Source organism: Propithecus coquereli, unplaced genomic scaffold (assembly GCF_000956105.1).
Source record: "Propithecus coquereli isolate 6110/MARCELLA unplaced genomic scaffold, Pcoq_1.0 Scaffold44, whole genome shotgun sequence".
In the NCBI taxonomy this organism is placed as follows: domain Eukaryota; kingdom Metazoa; phylum Chordata; class Mammalia; order Primates; family Indriidae; genus Propithecus; species Propithecus coquereli.
In genome coordinates this window covers 10,185,518-10,194,485 of record NW_012150174.1, presented here as the reverse complement: position 1 = coordinate 10,194,485, position 8,968 = coordinate 10,185,518, and positions in this window count along the sequence as shown.

Here is an 8,968-nt window from a genome sequence, read left to right as displayed (position 1 = left end):
TCAAAAGAGAACATATTTGTATTTTAGTTTCACATGTGTCCTGTTTAATCATCAGATTTATTAATTTAAGACTTCTTTGGCCATATATGTTTCAACATGCAGTAATACAATGCTCTAGGGCTTCTTTTGGATTTAATTTTGTTAATTCTGGCAAGAGAACATAATAAATAATGAGATTTAATAAAAATTGCCAGTTCCTTTATGGGTTCTGCTAAAGTAATTTAGAAATAAACAGGCTGGGCATGGTGGCTCACGCCTATAATCCTAGCACTCTGGGAGGCCCCGGGGGGAGGATTGCTTGAGCTCAGGAGTTAGACACCACCCTGAGCAAGAGTGAGACCCCCTCTCTACTAAAAAAAGAAAAAGGAAAAATTAGCAGGGCGTGGTGGCTTATGCCTATAATCCTAGCTACTCGGGAGGCTGAGGCAGGAGGACCACTTGAGCCCAGGAGTTTGAGGTTGCTGTGAGCTAGGCTGACGCCAGGGCACTCTAGCCTGGGTGACAGAGTGAGACTATTTAAAAAAAAATAGAAATAAACAGCAAAGAATTTTCTAAAGTAAAATGGCATTATTGAGCAGCAGCGACATGATGGACTTGGATTATTCTACAATGTCTTTGTCTTGCAAGCACATCCCTTTACTTCTGGCAACAGACTCAGACCACTGGCCAATCATACTATATTTTATGCCACTGTCCTGGGTGTTAGGAATAAGGAGAGGCAGAAGACCCGGGTTGAACAATTTGAGTCTCACTCTCTCTTGTTTTCTGTTTTTTTTTTTTTGAGATAGAGTTTCACTCTGTTGCCTGGGCTAGCGGGCAGTGGCATCATCATAGTTCACTGCATCCTCCAACTCCTGAGCTCAAGTGATCCTACTGCCTCAACCTCCTACCTCAGCCTCCTGCCTCAGCCTCCCCAGTAGCTAGCTGGGACAATAGGGGCCTGCCATGATGCTGGGACTACAGGCGGGCAAGCACCACCACACCCGGCTAAGTTTTTCTACCTTTTTCCATAGAGAAGGAGTCTAGCTCTTGGTCAGGCTGGTCTCAAACTCCTGGCCTCAAGCAATCCTCCACCTCGGCCTCCCAAAGTGCTAAGGTTACAAGGGTGAGCCACCATGCCCAGCCCAATTCAAGTCTTTTCAATATGATTTCAGCAGATGATAAAAGTTGTTAAACCCCAGACGGGCTCCAAGAAAAGCTTTCTTTCTAAGGAAACTCTATGAGAATTGTCTAGAAAGGACATTTATTTCCTTTAAAAGGCCTCATGGCTAGAATATTTTTCTATGATTTTAAAAGCAAACAACCAAGAAGAAATCACTCAATTGCCTTATCACTTCCCTGGGAAGGCAGACAGGTATTATTATCCTAATCTGATATGCACGAATGGGCATAAAAATGCTGAATTATTTTCTGTTGTCATACACTGTGTTAAGAGGTCTGCTAGGAATAGAAAACCCTTCCCAGCCTCAGGACAACACTTTTACTTTTCACAAGAAAACTAGAACATATGAACAGTTAACCAACAGTAAATTTCTAGAGCTCATTTGTTCCACAAGAATAAACACCAGCTACCCACTTAGTCAAGACCCCTAGATAGCTTCAGGCAAATGAACCCAAGTAGAAAATATGATAGAGAATTAGTCAGTGCCTTTAACACTTGATCCTTTTCATCCAGCTATTTCTGTACATCTTTCCTCCTCTGAAAAATCTTTCAACATTTTTATTCAGGGAACCTGAGCATTGTGTTGCCTTTTGAGAACTAGCGTGAAGCATTTCAAGTCCTTTGTTTGGTAAGAGCAGGATTTCCCACTGTGAGAAAGGTATTTTACTAGTAATAGCTCTTACCTCTTGTGGGTAGGATTGTGCAGGACTTTTACTTCCTAAATTAAATATTTCCAAATTGTTTTAAATTTTTAGGAGTATGTATACTTCTGTAATCAGAAAAATACATAAACATTTATTTCTTTAAAATGTTCAATGTCAAAAAATAAAAGGCAATCCCACAGAAAAAGATATTTTACCTATGGAGCTCTCCAAGGCGATAGGATTTCCCCTATCTTCTAGTGTACTTTGTCCTTTTATTTCCCCCCTCTAATGATGAAATCCTATGCTTTTCTAGAAATTTTGATGTCTTAAACTGAACAACTATAATTACCTCTAGTCTCTGCATCCAGTCTTGCCCTATTCAAATAATTCCTAATGCTGTTACCAGAGTGATCATTCTAAAACATAGATCTGAGCATGTCATATCCCTCTTGCAAATTATCTGAGGCTTTTCTTCCCCTGCGAGCTTCAAAGATGTAACAGAAGAAATGCCTTGAAAAAAACGGCAAAAATGTTTTATATCTCTTTAAAACATCCCACACTCCTTTTGGAGAACTATGACCTGCATCCCTAACTCAGGCCAGTGTTGGGAGGGGCAGGGGATGTCTTTTGTTCTTTGTGCCACAGGAGATAGCTCAAGGGCATTGTCTGGGCAGAGGTCATAAGAGTGTCTTAACCGAAAATGGGATGAATCTGAGAAGAGGGAGGTCATGAGATTGTTTTAGCCAAAGATGGGATTGATCAGAACCTTTAAAACTCTGCATTTCTGCTCAGAAACAGGACATTGGTACTGGGAGGCAGGAGTCTGCCAACCTCCTCATTTGCTGGCAAATTAATAAACTCTTCGTTCCTTCTCCTCAAAACACTTGTTCTCGTTCTTCTGATGTGGCCTTGAGGACAAGTACTGAACTTTCGGTAACAAATACTACATGAACCAATCCCTACCTACCTGATTTTCTTGCTCCATTGCCCTCTACCTCTCCTCCTGCTCTTTGATCTGTGTGATACAATGTCTGCTGAATGTATCACCTGGAATTTCTAACCTAGAAGCAGCCTCAAAGTGAATGTCACATAGGTCAGAGGGTGCTATGGCTTAGCTTTACTGGGTTAGCGAGTGGAGAATGCTGCCTGCTTGAGACCTGAATTTACAGGGCTTAGTACAATGGAAAGTATATACAGAGCTCAAGCGATCCTCCTGCCTCGGCCTCTCAGAGTGCTAGGATTACAGGCGTGAGCCGCTGCGCCCGGCCTTGTGTAATCTATTGAATACTATACTGAAAGTGAAAAACAGAATGGTTATATGGGTACTATTATAAAGCTGAAAATAATGTCAGGCTGGGCGCAGTAGCTCACGCCTGTAATTCTAGTACTCTGAGAGGCCGAGGCAGGAGGATCGCTTGAGGTCAGGAGTTCAAGACCAGCCTGAGCAAGAGCGAGATCCCGTTTCTACTAAAAATAGAAAAAATTAGCTGAGTGTGGTGGAACGTGCTTGTACTCCCAGCTACTCAGGAAGCTGAGACAGGAGGATCATTTGAGCCCAGGAGTTTGAGGTTGCTCTGAGCTAGGCTGATGGCACGGCACTGTAGCCCGGGTGACAGAGTGAGACTTTGTCTCAAAAAAAAAAAAAAAAATCTAGATTAAAAGAAACAAAAATGTTAAACAGAGAAAGGTAGTTCATGCAAGCTGTCATGTGACTGGCACAGGCCTTGGTAACTGAGAGGTAGAAGGTAATTCTCTTTGGGCTGACCACGAAAGGCTTCATGGAAGAAGTGCTACCTGGGCCATCTGCAGTGTCACTGAGGTGTTCTTGACCCCAGGGCCCCTTGGGAGCATCAGCTCTCTCTACTACTGCCACCTGTAATCTGTCACTGCCCACGTGCACAGTGGAAGTAAATGCCTGTCCCTTTCTTGTATGCAGCTCTTTTTAAAGGTGAGGATCCCACAGCAGTATGTGCTGGGTTCTTAATAATTCAGTTTTTTCAGCATTCGACCCAGAAGAGGACCTGGGCCCCTGGTGATTCAGTTGTTTCCATTTTAGTGTACAACTTTCTCCTTCCCAGGACTACAGAGTGCCACAGAGGGCTGAGTTGGGGCAGGCTCAAGTACAGCTTTACAGGATCTTTATAAGCACTGTCTTCTCTAGTACTCAGGCCCTATGGCAGATTCTACTCCCGTTGCTGAATTCCTTCCCTAGTACGGGATTTTTCTCTTAAGGAATCCATTATTTCTTCCTACAATCTGTATTTCATCAGATGATGTTCATTTTTAAATCCAAATTTTATTTCTCATAGTACTTCTGGATCCAAGAAAATCAAAGGATGGGGCTAGATGTTTCAAGAATTTTGTAACAGCAACAGGGCAGAACACAATGATGACCTCCAGGTCCTACAGCAACCAGGTCCTAGAGCAACACTCTGATATACACAGTATCTATCAGAACACGGTAAACTCCTCACATCCATCAAGCCACCCCACTACTCCGTATATTACTTCCCCGTGAAGCCTTTCCTTTTCCCCCTCTAGTCACTTAGTTGCTCCCTCTCCTGTCCATACTTTGATCAGAGCATTTATTGCACAGTATTATAATCATGTGATTATGTGTTTATCCCTTCCCCAACCCCCAGCTACTGGAAGGCAGGAATCTATATACCACAATGTAGGGTGCAGAGTAGGCATAAAGTATTTATGGGAAGAATGGGAGTCAGACTATGCTGGAGTATTTTAAATACCAGGAAAAGGATTTTTGACTCAAACCGAAAGACAACAGGATGTTAAATTTTCTTGTGCGGAGAATGGCTTGAAGAATACAGTGTGCGGTAAAAATGTACCTGGTCATTGTGTGAGGGTTGGATGGGAATGTGGCAAAACCAGTCAGAAGCTGCTGAGGTGATCCTGCAGTGAGATGTTCACAACTGAGTCCAAGATGGTTGTAGTGGCCATGGAGGGGAAGACCTACATCTAAAAAAGGAATAATAACAAAAGCTGAGATTTGCTGAGCTCCTACTATGTGCTAGGCTATGCCAACACTACCAAGGTGGGCATAGAATCATTCCCATTTCGCCCATTTGCAAAATATTTGGCCAGATTAAGTGACTGGGGTGGGGTGGGTGTCACACACCCTCGAGCCCTAATGCTGAGCTCCCAACGTAGGTCCATGGGGCTCTAGACACCTGGGGCTGTCCAAGACTAATCACCTCCCTGCACTGCGGGGTGCGGAATATTTTCCTGTGCGGAGGCCTCAACTCCTCAATTTACTGAAAAGGACCCTGCAGAGGCTAAGCACGGAGGCTCCGGGCCCTTTATCAAGCTGCCAATCCCCCTCAGGGCCCAGGAGAAGGGCACGTAAGGGCAGAAGCAGGCGCGGGGTGGCCGCCCTGGGGCAGTGGGAAGGCGGGAGGGCGTCGCAGGCGGCGGCCAGAGTTCCGCGGACCTTGGAGCGGAAGTGGCTGAGTCACGGCGTGGGCAGGAACGCAGCCTGTTTGGAGAGGGCCCCAGACGCCGGCGGCTCCAGCGTTGCTGAGCCGTAAGGATCGGCGTCCGCAACTTCAGGGCAGTCGGGAATCACCAGTGATGGTGGTGACCGGAAGAGCTGAGTCAGCGCAGGCGACGCTAGCGCCGCCGGCGGGAGGGGCGGACCGGCCGGTGAGCGCCGCGGCCGACTGGACTGCGCCGAGCGCTGCGCGCCGCCGCGATCCTGGGCGAGCCACTCTCAGTCAGCCCCACAGAGGCCGGACAAGGCGCAGCGTTTCCTTGATCCCAGCCGGGAATTGGAATCTAGGACTGGAATTTGAAAACTTGAAGTGGCCCCAAGCATAAAATACGACACGCAGATTTCCGTGGAAGTTAGGGACCTTGTGAGAAGAGACAACAATGTCTCCAAGACTGGATAGATTTTGAAGATCAAAGGTTGCCTAGGGCCAAAAATGATTTGTCTGACTCAGGTAAAAATGCAGTAAATGCTAATTAAAACAAAACACACACTTTTTAAAAACGCAAAAGCAAAACTTTTAGAATTCAAAAAGAAAATAAATCTTGCTTTTCAAGATGGAAGTTCTAACAGGAGATGTAACCTTTGCAGAGGGAACTTTCCTTAGGTGCCTGGTAAACTTGGTCCACAGGTACAAGGACTAAATTGTTTATCTTCTTCTCCAGTTTCTCCCAGCTCCTATGCTACTGAGGCTAGAACTCATTTTTGTATAATAATGCATTATTGTTTTTGTTCAAGTTTCTTTTCTAGACAAAAAACTATACTAGAGAGTTTTCTGGAAAAATAACACCTAATTGCAGCGCCTAAACCATGAGCCACATCTACTTTTGCTTCTCTGGCTACATTTTTGTTCACAAGAAGTGGTGTGTTTTTGTTGTTGTTGTTTTGAGACAAGGTCTCGCTCTGTTGTCCAGGCGAGTGTGGTGGCGTCATCATAGTTCATTGCAACCTCCAACTCGTGGGCTCCAGGGATCCTACTGTCTCAGCTACCTGACCACCTGGAACTACAGGGACGTGGCACCACGCCCAGCTAATTTTTCTATTTTTTGTAGAGATGGGGGTCTTGCTCTTGCTCAGGCTGGTCTTGAACTCCTGGCATCAAGCAATCCTCCCACCTCGGCCTCCCAGAGTGCTAAGATTACAGGTGTGAGGCAATGCAACCAGCCAAGAAGAGTTTTTTATATAGCTGCGTCAGAGCTATAATTTTCTATTTTACTGTTTTCAGGTGATGTTATATAAACATTTGCCCATGTCTCACAGATCTTCAGGATCATTATTTTAAACAACTGTATTATGCTCACCACATAAACTACTAAATTAGCTTCCTATTGATGTCCCTTGTAGCTTCTTTATGGATTGCAGCTGCTCCTTCCTTTTTTCTGATTGCCAGAGGTTGTCCTCCATCAGGAAAACTCACGGGACAAAGTGGTGGAACTCTGTGAGGAATAGTGGCTGCCAGCCATTGCACTGCAGGAAAGCTTATTTTCTTTATAAGAGTTGGCGTCACTTTCCTAAATATGCTTTTGATATTTTATCCCAATTGGATAAACACAACCCCTCTTTAATGCTATAACTGACTGTGGTACACACTTTAAAAGAGTAGACCTTTCCATAAGTCTGACAAAAGTGGGATTCAGAGTTGTGTCTGAGATATTTTCAGATTTTCATCAAGCAATTTGGTATTCCATTTCAGTGCTACTGTTTACTAGCTGTGTAACTTAGAGCAAGCTATTTAACCTCTCAGTCTCAATTTTCTCACCTGGAAAATGGAGATAACAATACTTCATAAATTGTTGTGAGAATTAAAAGAGATCATGTTTGTGAGTGCTTAGAATGATTCCTGCACATAGTGCTCAATGTTAACTTATAAGTAAATATTATTGCCTTTTTGCTATTAAAGAGAACAATGGCTCTGCACTGAGTAATGACAGACACATCTACCATGTGGCTGCCAAGGCTGGTATGGTAGAAGTGTTTCCTTGCAAACTCTCCCTACCATTTGAAAATCAATTCAAAGTGTAAGTCCTTCTTAATCACATCAGTGATTAAATAGTTAGAGAAAAATAGATAAAGCTGAAAATAGATACCATGTCACAATATCTTTTTTTTTTATTTCAGCATATTATGGGGGTACAGATGTTTAGGTTATGTGTGTTGCCCTAAATATATGGAACGCTTCACAAATTTGCGTGTCATCCTTGCACAGGGGCCATGCTAATCTTCTCTGTATCGTTCCAATTTTAGTATATGTGCTGCTGAAGCGAGCGCCACAGTATCTTTTGAACACAGTTTTATACAATACTTAGAAACTTGGACCTGTCTGGGACAGTGGGGCTGAGGAAGGGAGAAGAATAAGGTAAAGTAGCTATTCCTTTTCATTTTTAGCTCTTCTACACTACTTTGTAATCATGTGCATATACTACCTATTTCTTTCTTGTGTGTTTTGTTTTGGCTGTGTGGCCTGAGTACTGGCTTTTGAGTCAGTCTGCTTTCCATTTCTTCAAACTGAAAACCAACCTGAGAGTCCCAGATTTGGTTCTGGTATAACACACACTAGAATTTTGCTATTTCTTTGTTCTGTCTTAGGCACTGTTTTACACTGCTGCTATTCATTCAGCCATTCAACACATATTTATTAAGTGGCTATTATGTGCGAGGTGCTATGCTAGGTCTTGAAGACATTCTTCAAACAGCCAGCCAAAATTTGGAGTGTATTGTATGCCAGCTACATAGAGTGGCTTTTTGTTAAAGACTTCTATGTTTGTGGGTCCTTGTGCTTGTTGCTAGTGAATCTTGGGATGATCTAATATAATGTGGCTTTATTTGCAACAGAGTTGGACCTAAAATATTCCATTTCAGACTCCAGGCTCCTGCACATGTAAAATAGAGATAGGACTGACTTTGGGCACTGTGGTGAGGGAGTCTCTTGCATTAATACTGCTTTTCTGGATCTATGGCCTAAGATAATGTTATCCTAAAGGGCCCTGTGGACTCTTTGCTGAGAAATTCTTTGATTCAAATCAATTAAATTCAAAATCATACATTGAGTGTCTACTACCTATCAGCACTGGGGTAGGAGTAGGAGATGAGCCAAAGATGAAAACAACCCAGAACTTGAAGCTCATCATCTTTTGAGAGTCTTAAATCTTTCTAAAGACTGTTCTGATTCAGTTATTTCTCTTTTTAGTCTTTAATGGATTTCTTTGGCTTTCAGATTTTTTTTCATCTTAAAAAAACACTACATTTTAACTGAGTACCAGACACTGTGCTAGGGGTTGGTTATACTGTTTCAGAAAATTACATATTGATGGCAATGGTGTTGGTGGCATTTGAGTCACCTACACAACATACTTGTATCAATCTGAATTTGTAGCTGTAACATTTATGATTTTGCTGTGTATAGTTGCAAGCATCTGACTACTGCTTTATGACTTACAGTGTAGCTGTGCATGCGCAATTACATATTGAAATATATATTATTTTGTTATAAATCACTTTCCTTTTATTTCTTACTTATACTACAGTTAGAGCACTATATTGATTTTTTAAAAAAATATGTGTGTAGTTAGTTGACTATAATATGTATGGGTCTCTTTTAAGAATAGTAGAGAGGAGGCCGGGCGCGATGACGCCTGTAATCCTAGCACTCTGGGAGGC